The sequence below is a fragment of the Eleutherodactylus coqui genome, chromosome 1 (assembly GCF_035609145.1).
Source record: "Eleutherodactylus coqui strain aEleCoq1 chromosome 1, aEleCoq1.hap1, whole genome shotgun sequence".
NCBI classification, from domain to species: Eukaryota; Metazoa; Chordata; class Amphibia; order Anura; family Eleutherodactylidae; genus Eleutherodactylus; species Eleutherodactylus coqui.
In genome coordinates, this window is record NC_089837.1 from 515,770,487 (window position 1) to 515,785,548 (window position 15,062).

General features: G+C 46.3%; 1 long non-coding RNA gene across 1 annotated transcript; it reads right to left on the reverse strand.

Moving 5' to 3' along the window:
- Positions 1-240: 240 nt before the first annotated feature.
- Positions 241-13,925, reverse strand: LOC136614615 (uncharacterized). Its single transcript, XR_010790958.1, has 4 exons — positions 13,785-13,925; positions 11,921-12,034; positions 10,023-10,151; positions 241-1,045 (listed from the first exon to the last, which is right to left on the reverse strand). It is a non-coding gene; the product is annotated as an uncharacterized lncRNA (long non-coding RNA).
- Positions 13,926-15,062: the final 1,137 nt, after the last annotated feature.

Genomic DNA, 15,062 nt, shown 5'->3' on the forward strand with positions numbered 1-15,062 from the left:
ATACTTTCACGGCTCTTAGATACATTTATTTGCTGAGCCTGACTTCTTGCAGAATCCTCTGATACCGTATGACTCCTGATTGCTACATATTAGTCCACTCTCGCAGGGACAGGTGTCATAGACCTCAGATACAGACTGAAGAAAGAGATGATAGCGTTAATGAAGACACTTAAGACCCCTAACCTCCTCTGTCAATAGCATGTACAATCAGCGGTGGGAGATGCAGTGTGAGGCCGGGGGTGGGGGGCAGTTACTGAGAATGTCCTGTCTGACGCTATATCTCCGATCTTTTACATTGAATTAGACCTTATTTACACAGGTGAATGCGATTTTAGTCCATGAAAACTGACTGATGTCACTGTGTCGGTGCATTTTACATCAGTTTTGTGTTTTTAACGCACAAGTATTATCTGATTGCATTCCGTATTTCTAGCAGGCTTAAAAAAGCAGAAGGTGATCCAATCCAATCTCTTGCCATAAAAATGTCACCTGCAGCTCAAGAACATTGCAAGAATCCACCCTTTTCCCACCATGGACATGCTAAAAACGCTGACTGTTGCCCTCATTCATTCTCGGCTCGATTACTGCAACTCGCTGCTGATCGTCCTCCCTGCACCAGACGCTCCCTTCACCAATCTATCCTGAATGCTGCAGCCAGGCTCATCTTGCTGACCAGCCTCTGCCCTGTGAGTGTTTTTTGTGTCGAACCAATTGGCTGAGTCTAAAAAAATTACTGCCTATTCTATCATGTCAGTGTCACACGAGAATTGGATATGTAATCTGCGGTGTCCCACACATCACAGAACACATGGATGGGGTGTCCTTGTGATGTTAGTTGCGCATGAGAATTTTGGGCGTAACTCGCTGTTGGATATGTGAATCTGGCCGGAGGAAGAAACTACTTATAGAAACTCACCTTAAAACCACAGGGCTCATTTTCTGCTGCTTTTGGTTTACATGTACCTGCATAAGTCCTGCTCCAGCCTGGTGACTGGCAACATCCGCTGTTACATTTTGCATTTTCAGTACATGAATCTCCATTGTCCTAAATGTAAAAGAGAGGAAAGAAATAGAGATGAGCGAGCACCAAAATGCTTGGGTGCTCGTTACTCGGGATGAAATTATCGCGATGCTCGAGGGTTCGTTTCGAGTAACGAACCCCATTGAAGTCAATGGGCGACCCGAGCATTTTTGTATTTCGCCGATGCTCGCTAAGGTTTTCATGTGTGAAAATCTGGGCAATTCAAGAAAGTGATGGGAACGACACAGCAACGGATAGGGCAGGCGAGGGGCTACATGTTGGGCTGTTCTCAAGTTCACAGGTCCCACTATTAAGCCACAATAGCGGCAAGAGTGCACCCCCCCCCCCCAACAACTTTGACTTCTGAAAAGCCCTCATTAGCAATGCATACCTTAGCTAAGCACCACACTTCCTCCAACAAAGCACAATCACTGCCTGCATGACACTCCACTGCCACTTCTCCTGGCTTACATGCTGCCCAACCGCCCCCCCTCCCCCCCACAGCGCACACCAAAGTGTCCCTGCGCAGCCTTCAGCTGCCCTCATGCCACGTCACACTCATGTCTATTTAGAAGTGTGTCTGCCATGAGGAGGAACCGCAGGCACACACTGCAGAGGGTTGGCACGGCTAGGCAGCGACCCTCTTTAAAAGGGGTGGGGCGATAGCCCACAATGCTGTACAGAAGCAATGAGAAATATAATCCTGTGCCACCGCCATCAGGAGCTGCACACGTGGGCATAGCAATGGGGAACCTATGTGCCACACACTATTCATTCTGTCAAGGTGTCTGCATGCGCCAGTCAGACCGCGGTTTTTAATTCATAGACACAGGCAGGTACAACTCCCTATTGTGAAGTCCCTGTGGACCCACAGCATGGGTGGCTCCCTGGAACCCACCGGCGGTACATAGAAATATCCCATTGCATTGCCCAACACAGCTGAGGTAGTAATGTTGTGCTTAATACAGGTGGGCTTCGGCCCACACTGCATGCCCCAGTCAGACTGGGGTTCTTTACAAGTGGACAGATGTAGGTTAAACTCCGTGTGCACCTACAGCATGGGTGGCTCCCTGGAACCCACCGGCGATACACAAAAATATCCCATTGCATTGCCCAACACAGCGGATGTAACGTCAGCTGTAATGCTGGTGGGCTAAAAATTCATTTGATTACACTGTAGGCGAGGGCCCACAAAAATTGCTGTATCAACAGTACTAATGTACATCCAAAAAATTGGCCATGGCCAACCAAGAGGGCAGGTGAAACCCATTAATCGCTTTGGTTAATGTGGCTTCTGTGGTAACTAGGCCTGGAGGCAGCCCAGTTTAACGAAAAATTGGTTCAAGTTAAAGTTTCAACGCTTTTAAGAGCATTGAAACATATAAAAATTGTTTAGAAAAATTATATGAGTGAGCCTTGTGGCCCTAAGAAAAATTGCCCGTTCAGCGTGATTACGTGAGGTTTCAGGAGGAGGAGCAGGAGGAGGAGGAGGAATATTAGACACAGATTGATGAAGCAGAAATGTCCCCGTTTTGGATGGTGAAAGAGAACGATGCTTCCATCCGCGGGTGCAGCCTACGTATTGCTTAGGTATCGCTGCTGTCCGCTGATGGAGAAGAGAAGTCTGGGGAAATCCAGGCTTTGTTCATCTTGATGAGTGTAAGCCTGTCGGCACTGTCGGTTGACAGGTGGGTACGCTTATCCGTGATGATTCCCCCAGCCACACTAAACACACTCTCTGACAAGACGCTAGCCGCAGGACAAGCAAGCACCTCCAGGGCATACAGCACGAGTTCAGGCCACGTGTCCAGCTTCGACACCCAGTAGTTGTAGGGGGCAGAGGCGTCACGGAGGACGATCGTGCGATCGGCTACGTACTCCCTCACCATCCTTTTACAGTGCTCCCGCCGACTCAGCCTTGACTGGGGAGCGGTGACACAGTCTTGCTGGGGAGCCATAAAGCTGGCAAAGGCCTTGGAGAATGTTCCCCTGCCTGCAATGTACATGCTGCCTGATCTCTGCGCCTCCCCTGCTACCTGGCCCTCGGAACTGCGCCTTCTGCCACTAGCGCTGTCGGATGGGAAGTTTACCATCAGTTTGTCCACCAGCGCCCTGTGGTATAGCATCATTCTCGAACCCCTTTCCTCTTCGGGAATGAGAGTGCAAAGGCTCTCCTTATACCGTGGATCGAGCAGTGTGTACACCCAGTAATCCGTAGTGGCCAGAATGCGTGTAACGCGAGGGTCACGAGAAAGGCATCCTAACATGAAGTCAGCCATGTGTGCCAGGGTACCTGTACGCAACACATGGCTGTCTTCACTAGGAAGATCACTTTCAGGATCCTCCTCCTCCTCCTCAGGCCATACACGCTGAAAGGATGACAGCCCAGCAGCATGTGTACCCTCACCAGTGGGCCAAGCTGTCTCTTCCCCCTCCTCCTCATCCTCCTCATGCTCCTCCTCCTCAACGCGCTGAGATATAGACAGGCGGGTGCTCTGACTATCCAGCGACATACTGTCTTCCCCCGGCTCTGTTTCCGAGCGCAAAGCGTCTGCCTTTATGCTTTGCAGGGAACTTCTCAAGATGCATAGCAGAGGAATGGTGACGCTAATGATTGCAGCATCGCCGCTCACCACCTGGGTAGACTCCTCAAATTTTCCAAGGACCTGGCAGATGGCTGCCAACCAGGGCCACTCTTCTGTAAATAATTGAGGAGGCTGACTCCCACTGCGCCGCACAAGTTGGAGTTGGTATTCCACTATAGCTCTACGCTGCTCATAGAGTCTGGCCAACATGTGGAGCGTAGAGTTCCACTGTGTGGGCACGTCGCACAGCAGACGGTGCACTGGCAGATTAAACCTATGTTGCAGTGTCCGCAGGGTGGCAGCGTGAATGTGGGATTTGCGGAAATGTGCGCAGAGCTGGCACACCTTTCCGAGCAGGTATGACAAGTGGGGGTAGCTTTTCAGAAAGCGCTGAACGACCAAATTAAAGACATGGGCCAGGCATGGCACATGCGTGAGGCTGCCGAGCTGCAGAGCCGCCACCAGCTTACGGCCGTTGTCACACACGACCATGCCCGGTTGGAGGCTCAGCGGCGCAAGCCAGTGGTCGGTCTGCTCTGTCAGACCCTGCAGCAGTTCGTGGGCCGTGTGCCTCCTCTCTCCTAAGCTGAGTAGTTTCAGCACGGCCTTCTGACGCTTGCCCACCGCTGTGCTGCCACGCCGCGTGACACCGACTGCTGGCGACGTGCTGCTGACACATCTTGATTGTGAGACAGAGGTTGCGTTGGAGGAGGAGGAGGTGTCGCGGAACCCTCCTTTGCGGAACCACGGCTTACTCAATTTGGAATGTTTACACCCTTCCATATTAATTCTGAATTGATAATGCGCATAAGAAGTTTTCACACTGACACAAGGTTCAGCATGCATAGCTTCCTCAATTCTAACTAATATGGAAGGGTGTAAACATTCCAAATTGAGTAAGCCGTGGTTCCGCAAAGGAGGGTTCCGCGACAGCTGGTGGCCCGTACGGGGAGTGATCGATAGGTTCCATAGAGTGCGGACAGAAGACACGGACATATGCGACCTTGGACTTGGTGGGCCCAAAATATCATCAGAACACGGTAAGATAAATTAATTATCTATACCTGTGTGGCTGAGTTCAGGCTCGCCTATGTGCCGTGTCAAGGCCGAACGATTTGGAACTGCACGACAGGTACTTTTAAGTCTCGATCACTCGATAAGAACCTGTCATAAGATATAAAGGAATGTTTACATGCCTGTCGTTTTGAGAGTACTGGTCGGTTGGCAAGGTCAGTGAATTGCTTTAAGGGGGAGGAAGTCCCCGTGGGGTCCCCTGCTCGGGTCAGGTTTGGTGTCTAAAACCTTAGAGTAAGGGGACCTGTCGGGGTAGTTTGACTAGGTGGTCCTGCTCGGGTCAGGTTTGGTGTCTAAAACCTTAGAGTCAGGAAACGGTCAAACGTCTGGACAGGTATCGCTACTTCGGTAAAGTCTGGTAAAAGGCTTCCGAAGAAAGGGAACTGCCAGACAGTATCCCGAGGGGCAGTTTAGACTAAACCAGCCGTACTGGTGCTCCGTCTATTTGTCTGTCTAATTGTGTGGGTATACCACCCATGTCCTGCCCAAATTGCCAAAAAGGATTGTTATTGACGAAAAGTACCCTCGGATGGGAGATCTGTAGTCAGAATAATCCCTACCCCGCCCACTGCTGTGGTTACGGTCCACTGTTTGAGGATGGTGGTCCACAAATATTTGTTTATTGTTTAAATGTCCACGAGTAGATCCCTCCGTCTGAGGGTAAATTAATAAACTGTGTAGCGACAGAAATGCTAGAGACTCTAGGGCGGGGCATACTGTGTCCGGCGTCTGAGGAGACTTCTATAATCATGAATCTGACAGCCATGATTGAAATTGAAAGGCAACAAACATTGTACCAAGGTCAATTCTTACACGCTCCAGAAAAGTGTGGAAGGGGTGGAGAGTCAAGTTATCATTGATTAATCAAGCAATCTTTCTGTGTGTTTAAAACGTCCTACCTGTCCTTTATATAAAGTTAGTGTGCTTGTCTGTTGTGTAGAGCTAATCCTGCTGAGTTGTTATATAGAATTAGTATCAGTCCTGCTCAACTGTAAGAAGGGATTGTTAGCAATGAGAATGCATTGGCTGGGTTATAGCCAAGATAATGCACCGTACACAGCGGCGCGCTGTGGGTTTGGACTTTATAGGTTAGGTTGCATTTTTGGATCCCTTCTAGTAAAAGACAGACTACTAGACTCTGTTGCTGTTGAATTGTTAAACTTTGAAAGTATAGGCTTGTGCCCGTAAGTGAATGTATAAAAAGGGTTAACTGAATGTGTTTAGAGGAAAAAAAAAAAAAAAAGCTGCTAACTTCATTTAAAAAGAGGAAGTGGAACTCTTAATAGAAGCAAAGCAATTCTTGTGCTGTAACATTTGTTAGTTATTTAACTAATGTTGGATGTTAAAACTACTCGTATGTTTTGTTATGTAATCTCTAATCTTTGTTATACGCCCGTCACATAAATGTAAAAAGTTATATGCCACTCACATCCTGAGGGGGCTCTTAAGAATACAAACTGTAACAGACTGCGTAGCCCACCATGCCCACAAGAAAATATGTCTATGTTTGCCAAGTCCCCAATTCAATTGTAACCGCTGTGAACATAATATTTATGCATTAGACGTTAGAACTTCCCTAAGTGTCAGAAAGAGGAAGAGAAGGTGGGCTGAAATGGCGTCTGTATTAACACACGCCAAAGACACCAGCGTTCAATATAACAGTTTAGTAAATAGGAAGAATTGCAGTACATTACCAATCAGATGGAGATGCCCGGCATTCAAGACTGCATCTGCCCAGTCGCCGGAAGTCTGGGACAAAAACTGTTGTAAAAGTAAAAATTAGCCACGTTCTCCCTTATAATCCTGTCGCTGGGCTGTCACATGAGCGAGAGACTTAAAAAGAGGAAGTTACTTGCCCTGTAGTCCCAGCACAAGTAACGTATATTCACAGACAATATAAAATAAATAAATAAACTACAGGGAGTAAGAGAAACTGTAGAGAAGCCAAGGAATAGGAAACAAGCAGGTAACGATAAGGCCAGGTATCCACAGGAGGAACGGGGCAGATTGACCCGTAATTTGTAAAATGTAAATTGTGTGATGCATAAGACTTTATCTTTATTGGGTTGTGATGTGTACCCAAGGACTGCCAAACTTGAATGAGAGAATAAGGAAGTAAGGGATTAGCCTGATTCAGAGGGGTGGAGCTAGATAATGCAAGAACACGTCTCTTATTCAAGTAGGGGGTAAGAATCATAGATAGCCAGAAGAAAAAGTTTTGTTTTTTCTCCTGTCCCAAACTCAGCTTTCCACGGTTCCTGACAAATTATGGGACACCCACAAGACAGGCATAGGGAAATTGAATATACCCACCATGATAATATATACGAGACCCAGATACACACGCCTGGGTCAAACAGTATCCCCCTAGTTAAAAAAAAAAAAAGGGGTGAAGGGTCAGCACACGCATCTTAGGTGCTGTGTGCTGATGCTTTGGAAAAAACTGCCAACCGGCCACAATTTCACTGTTAATTTCTCTTGCAGAAGGCTGTAAGGCCTGGAGGCCTCCAAAGACTAACCAAGTTCTGCAGGCCATACCTGTACATACACCCGTTGCCAAATTCCGCACCTTTCTGGGCCTTGTTTCATACTGCCGGCCATATGACAGTATTGACACAAAAGCACGGAGGACAACCACAGCCATGAGGTTAGATCCAGTGACTCGAGGAGCTCCCTCATCTGCTTGTGCGGTGGCAGCAGTACAGGCAATGGTTGACAAATCTTCTAAGTTGGTATTGGACTACCCCCTAGTGGTCCACACCCCAAATGACACCCAGAACATACTCATGCAAGTGCAACCAAAGCACTTATCTCTGGCCTATTAGATCCGGCTACAATGTGCTCTTTCCATGCCTCCCCCAATATTTCTTCCCAATATTGTAATACCTTGAACCCGGCTACTCTTCTTTTAATCAGGTATTCCTGGGGGGAGGGGAGGCATAGGTGATCTGAGTATGGCAGATCAGCTATTTTTTAAAATTGTTTAAAATTCTGTGCAACAAGATTCTGACATTATTGTAGTGATGTACACACTGTTAATGATGCATATTTTGAGTTTTCTTTTGTAGATGGTATCAGGGTGAGGATTGATGATTCCGAACCAGATATGCAGAGGTCACACAACAAGATGTCCTAAACGCAGAAGCTCTTCCTCCGCATGTCTCAGGGCAAGAAGCGGAACCGGAGGCCTTCACTGAGGCGTGTGGAGTGGTAGAAGGTAAGTCGGCAACTCTTTACACTGACTCCTGGAATGCATTTGGCATAGCTCATGATTATGGCCCAATATGGAAGGCCAGACAGCTTGTTATCTCAGTAGGACAGCCAATTAAGAATGGTGCAGCGGTGCAGAGTCTCATGGAAACCCTACTACTACTACCTGGCAAGGGAGAGTTCACACCGATTTCTACAATGGAGAAGCGAGAGATGACACCCTCGCCGACAACACAGCAAAGGAATTCTACGACAGAGGAAGGTGCTTTAGTGGAGGAAGCATACACCGCCGCAGATACCACCACCGAGCTGTGGCCCGCAATTCTGGGGGTGGGCAGGACGTGAGCGGTCCCAGGCTCTGACTCTGTCCCAGCCTCCACTAAATTCACCCAATGTGCCGTCAGGGAGATATAGTGGCCCTGCCCGCCTGTGCTTGTCCACGTGTCCGTTGTTAAGTGGACCTTGGGAGTAACCGCGTTGGTGAGGGCGCGTACAATGTTGCGGGAGACGTGGTCGTGCAGGGCTGGGACGGCACATCGGGAAAAGTAGTGGCGACTGGGAACCGAGTAGCACGGGGCCGTCGCCGCCATCATGCTTTTGAAAGCCTCCGTTTCCACAAGCCTATACGGCAGCATCTCTAGGCTGATCAATTTTGCAATGTGCACGTTTAACGCTTGAGCGTGCGGGTGCGTGGCGTCGTACTTGCGCTTGCGCTCAAACTGTGGCACTAGCGACGTCTGGACGCTGCGCTGAGAGACATTGCTGGATGGGGCCGACGACAGCGGAGGTGAGGGTGTGGGTGCAGGCCAGGAGACGGTAGTGCCTGTGTCCTCAGAGGGGGGTTGGATCTCAGTGGCAGGTTGGGGCACAGGGGGAGAGGCAGTGGTGCAAACCGGAGGCAGGGAACGGGCATCGTCCCACCTTGTGGGGTGCTTGGCCATCATATGCCTGCGCATGCTGTTGGTGGTGCCTCCCCAGCTGATCTTGGCGCGACAAAGGTTGCACACCACTGTTCGTCGGTCGTCAGGCGTCTCAGTGAAAAACTGCCACACCGTAGAGCACCTTGACCTGTGCAGGGTGGCATGGCGCGAGGGGGCGCTTTGGGAAACAGTTGGTGGATTATTCGGTCTGGCCCTGCCTCTACCCCTGGCCACCGCACTGGCTCGGCCTGTGCCCACACCCTCACTTGGCCCTCCACGTCCTCGGCCGCGTCCACATCCTCTAGGCCTACCCCTACCCCTCAGCATGCTGTATTACCAGTGATTTGATTTCCCAGGCAGGAAAGACATTGGCGCAAGGCTGCACTCAACCGTAGCTGGTTGCGTCTGATTTTTGTACGTTCTCCACGCAGCACACACGTACACGGAGACCTTAGGACTGACACAGGCAGGCCAAATATAATTAATTCGCTTTTTTGCAAAGGGAAGGCCCCACTGCGTATATTCAATGAACAATAACTGTGTTGTGGCCCTGCCTACACAATTCTGTGCTTATTTGCACACACAAATCCGAACAAAATCACTGATTCTGGTGTGTATATGCACCGCGGATACGCAGGGCTTTTGCATATGCCGCATGCATCTACACAAGCTGATTTCACATGCACACAAAATAGAGCATGTTACATTTTCTTCAGGAATTAAAAATAAGAACAAAAAATATGCACATGTGAACGAATGAATTAAAATAAATAAAACCAAAATAGTTTGGCACCGTGTTAGCCAGTAGAGAAAAATATGTCTATTGGAAGTGACCTAAAGAGTCATGGGGTCCAACCTCCTGTTCAGTGCAATATTCACTAAATCATCCAGACAGATATTTGTCCACCCTTTGTTTCAACACTTCCATTGAAGGAGAACTCATCACTTTCTGTGGCAACCTGTTCCACTCATATACCCCCCACCCACCAGAGCTTATTCACAGGAGTGTATATTGGTGGAGGGTAATTATTAATTATCTGACAGCACTGTGGAATAAGTTGACGCTATACAAATAACAAGATTTATTATTATTTTTTTTTACTCTAACAAGGATTAAACTGTCAGATCTATGTTGATAAATAAATCTGATGCAGATCTGACAGTTTATTGACCAATGACCATGCAATGCGACAGCTGGATGCAGGTACTCACCGGACCGATACATTTCTGATCTTTTTTTTCTGAAGATTTTTTTTCACATTTGGCATTTTTCAGACGGTCAGGAGCGTTACAACATTCGTCATAACATTCATTACTGTGAAAACATCCATTTCCGATGTTCTTAATGTAAAAATGTAAAAATAAATGTTTAGTGAATTTGTTTATAAGGCATCACATTTATGTCACAGGAGGAAGTAAAGACTGTTACAGACTTGTCAACTCTTCTGTAACATCCGAGAGACTCCCAGGCAAAAGGGAGAGCTCCGTGATTACCGGAATATTTGTCAAATCTGCCGTATATCACTGATGTCTCTTGGAAGGGACCCTATACAAAAATATTCCTCTACCCTGGCCGCTGGATGTATGTCAGGCAGCCAGGGACATCCTGACTTCCTGCTGACCTTGTCTCCACACAAATCCTGCCTTCACTTTGGAGATCAGCAGCTTCCCTGCAGGCAGAACTCATAGAAACGCCATCACTTCATGATGATGACTGAGGCAGAGGCCCTCATCATAGAAGGCAGTGCTGTGGACCACGAGGTGCAGTAGAAGTGTGCCTTTTTCATGCCATGTTTGGGCATAAACCTGTCAGTAAGAGAAGGTAACAGTTGATCCCCAGGCTGGAGTAGCATCTCCATGACAGATAAGGGGGTGGGGAAGAGAATTGTTGACATCCAGTACTTATTCATGTAGGCTGCAGTAGGGATTCTTATAATGGAAGTGTGTTATCACTGACACAAGAATTTTTGTAGGGATTTCATTCCTTTCAGTGAATTATTTGTAAGTAGATGCAGCGTGGGGTCAGAGGTTCAGTGTCCAAGAATATCCTGTCTGACGCTACATCTCCCACCGCACATGGTTTTACTAAAAATTGTATAAGGTTTTTAATGCAGGTTTTGTCAGTAAGGCTCATACAGATAAAACACGAGGTGGTAAAGTAAAACCCATGCATCCCAAAACTGCATCGAAAACATGATTTGCATTAAAGTGCTTCACACTGCTGCTATCGTGTTTTGCCAAAAATAAGACCAACCCCGATAATAAGCCCTACCCTGACTTTTGTGAGGATAGGCTTGAAATATAAGCCCTTCCCCGAAAACAAGCCCTTGCTACACTACATGAAAAAAATACTCACCTTGCAGGCGCGGTTTGGATCTCTCCCGCGAGTCTGTGGTGCTTCGGCAGGCTTCCATGTAGTCCTCAATGCCGACGGAGCATCTCTTGCTGGTGACGGGGTTTGAATACCCTTTCTCCAGCAAGCGATTGCTGGCACTCGATAAACCAATCACAGCCTTTTATTGAATGACATAATTGAAGTGTGTAGTTATTCAAACAGCTCCAGTAGGGATAAAAAAGTTACTGCTCTGTGTAGGGTTATAAGATAAGAAGCTCCCAGATATACATCCTGTGGGCACTGTAAAGAGTTCTTAGAAACTCAGGAGGCGGACAGAGGACCTTTAAGCTTCATTCACATGGTGAGATTTCCACACAGAATTGGGCACAGATTCTGCACCAAAACCTGGGGTGAAAGCTCCCCATTATAGGAATCCATTGAATGTTTTGCGTATCTAGTCTGTAGGGCATAAAAATCAGATTCTTACTTGTGCAAATTTTTAAGTCCAAACTGCAGAAAAAAACTATTAATTCTTGGTGATGAAACCACGTTAGGTGGCTGTAAATAAATTTTTCCTGTGACAGCGGTTAAGTCCCATTGTAAATGTGCACAAAAATCAGCAGCAGTATTCTAGAGCTCAGTCTTGGAGTTCTGCCGTGGATTAAATTGACAGAGCCGCATGAGGGAAATATGTAACGGATCTGAAATGTTAAGGCCCATGTCAATTATGAATTCTACTGAGAAACCAGTACAAAAACTGTTTACAGGTACTCACCGGGCCATAACATCGCATGTTATCTGGTGTACATATGCCCTCCTTCATCGGCTTATATCTGTAGCAACACCTGCTTTTACATTCAGCATTATTCCAACATGAACTATACATGCACTAAATGTAAAACAGAAAAAATAAATATTTAGTGAATTTGTTTATAAGGTTTCCCATTTATTTCACATGAAGAAATAAAGGCATTTCATACTGGTGTCGTGGCCCAGTGGGTCCTACAGAACACTTGTCCTGTCACACCTGTCTATATGCCGTCCATGGATATAGAATGTGCCATCTGTAGGAGAGACACTGTTTCTTTCCTTCTCTTCTAAGCTTAGAAGAGAAGGGAGTAAAATCTGTCATTATTAATACAGTAAATGTGTAGAGGCATTCATATGTTACTAAAAACTAACAACAAAAACTAGAAAAGCACTGGTTGGAAAGTGGAATTATTATGTGGGAATTTCTTAATTTTTGTTTTGCTGGTCACAATATTGTTATTATCTACAACGAATGCTGTACGATGTTGATAAATGTGCCGCTTCTTTAAATATGTCTAGAAATGCTTCTCCAGATTTTACATCACCCATCTGTTGTAGGGCGATTGTAAAAAAATGTACTGTCTTTTTAAAAAGAAGCAATTCATAAATATCTCTGAATCCTGGCCAAGTTCCACCCACTTTCCACAGCTGATTAAACATTTGGAGCTAAATACCTCAGAAGAAAGCTGGAAATACATTGTTCAATATGAGCATGGCATTTACACACTGTATGACAGAATTATTTATATAGGGGCACATTTACTACTGTCGATGCACTGTCGTTAGCTGCCAGAGCTTGCTTGTAGATGGGCTCAGCCTGCAAAGTGATAATACAGGGATACCTGAGCCGGCGACAGAGGATGAATGGGGGAGCGGGGAGAGGTGAGTAACTGCTGATTTGTCATTTTAATGCATGGGGGATATGTTGAGAGATATTTTTCTTAATTTGGACAATCCCTTCAACCCATTTAGGACCAGGCACTGTAAATTTACGGCACCTGGTCCTGGGCTTAAAGCTTATCCGTATGTAAAATTACAGCGGCGCTTTAAGCCTCCTGTCTCTGCAATCAATCAGAGGCAGGAATGCGTTATCAGCTATTAGTGACAGCTGATAACTCGGGGGAGAAGGCAGAAGGGGTATTTAACCCTTTCTGCCTTCTGCTTCCCCGAGTACACAACGCTCAATGAGCACTGTGTACTAGAAAGTGAAAGTAAATTGTAACTTTCACTAGGGGAGCCAGGTTCCCTGCTACAGCAGAGTTGGAGGGTCATACTAGACCCTGGCCAGCTCTACCAGTAACTGATGTCACTAAAGGGGTTGTTTTCCCTTGTAGCTGAGGCTCCTATGGATGCCCCAGCTACAGTGGGAAAGTGTCTAATAAAAAAACATGTGAATGTCCCCCAGAGGTCTTACATACGTCATGGGGGACATAGATAGTAAAAAACATAATGAGACTCTTCCTTCACCAGTGATTACTTCCTTTCAGAGTCAGGGAATCTGTATTGGACCTCTTTGGATTAAGCATTATTAGACACATGACTAAATCTAATAAAATAAACTGAGCCCCCCTGAAGCTCTCATGTGCCCCTGTGCTGCCATCTACCTCTAACCCAGACCCCTTTAATATACAATTCCTATTATCAAAACATGTCTATTAGGGACACCATATTAGCAAATGAAATGTTACAGAGCTACACAAGTATAGGAATTTGGTCCAATTAGAAATACTTCCCTGTTGCTAACAAATAAGTCAGATATAGAAGCCTGAAATATCTACATAAACACAAATACAATGCAAAAATACAATCTGAAATATAATTCTGTTTACCTTTAATTCAGACCGTGCAACTTTGAAACAGAGCGATAGACCCACAAACATCAAGATGGTCGTCATCCTAAATTGTGCCATTTCTAGTGATGAAGACAATGGCCGACGACTTGAACACAGTGGGCCAGCGGGCAAAGAAATGTAGACTGGAGAATGCAGTGTATACATGGCTTATATATAATTCCCTCAACCACATAAATGTCAGAATGATTAATGATCACAAAAGAAAGTAAAACAACTAGAACTTACTGTTCCATCCTGGATCCGGGATCCTGTTCCATTTAGTATTTACGTTTTCTTACTAAATACATGCTAGGCAAACAGAAAGATGGGAATTGCCAGACCAGGTTCAATTGTATCACAGAATCAGCATATTAGGATGCCAAGTAATGTGACATAACATAGGTAACATAAGAAACCACATATATTACATACAATCGATGAACCAGAGGTAAGTAACTTGGCCAGCACTCTGGTCTCTTCCTGCTGCCGCTCTCTTGCTCAGTGTCCTTCTCCTACTGAGATCTCTAATACAGGCTATGATTCTTGGTCTCTTAGATGGCCAGTGCATACTATTGTAATTCTTCCTCTGCCAATCTCCTCTCTTACCATACTGCTTATGATGCTTTCCTTCATCACTCCAGTGCCTGTGCAATATCTTTCCTAGGTTCTAGGATAGAGATGAGTGAGCATATTCGTTAAGGACAAATACTCGAGCGAGTATCGTCCTTTTCGAGTATCTGCCTGCTCATCTGCAAAGATTCGGGTACGGGCGGGGGGTGAGCAATGGGTTGCGGTAATGAGCAGGGTGGAGCGGGGGGGGGGGGAAGGGGAGAGAGAGAGAGATCTCCCCCCAGTTCCCTTCACTCTCCCCGGCCGCCTCCGGCCAGCACCCGAATCTTTGCGGACGAGCAGGCAGATACTCGAAAAGGATAATACTCGCTCGAGTATTTGTCCTTAACGAGTATGCTCGCTCATCTCTATTCTAGAAGTTTCCTCAGCTGCTCCTTTTGTTAGTGTATTCTGGCTATATACTCATCTACACTACTGACCTTGTCCTTCTCTCTATTGCCTATCATGACTTCTCGCCTATCCTACATATTGTCTCATCAGTCCAATCTCATGTTAGCTGTTGGTAACAGAAACTACTTCTGTGTTTTTTCTGGGGATTCACTATGCAAATTCCATACCTTCTTTGGGCAGTTAGGGCTAAAGAACAGACAATCCATTAAAGAACACTCCCTGGTTTAGCTTTATGCTAAATTAGCTCAAAGACTA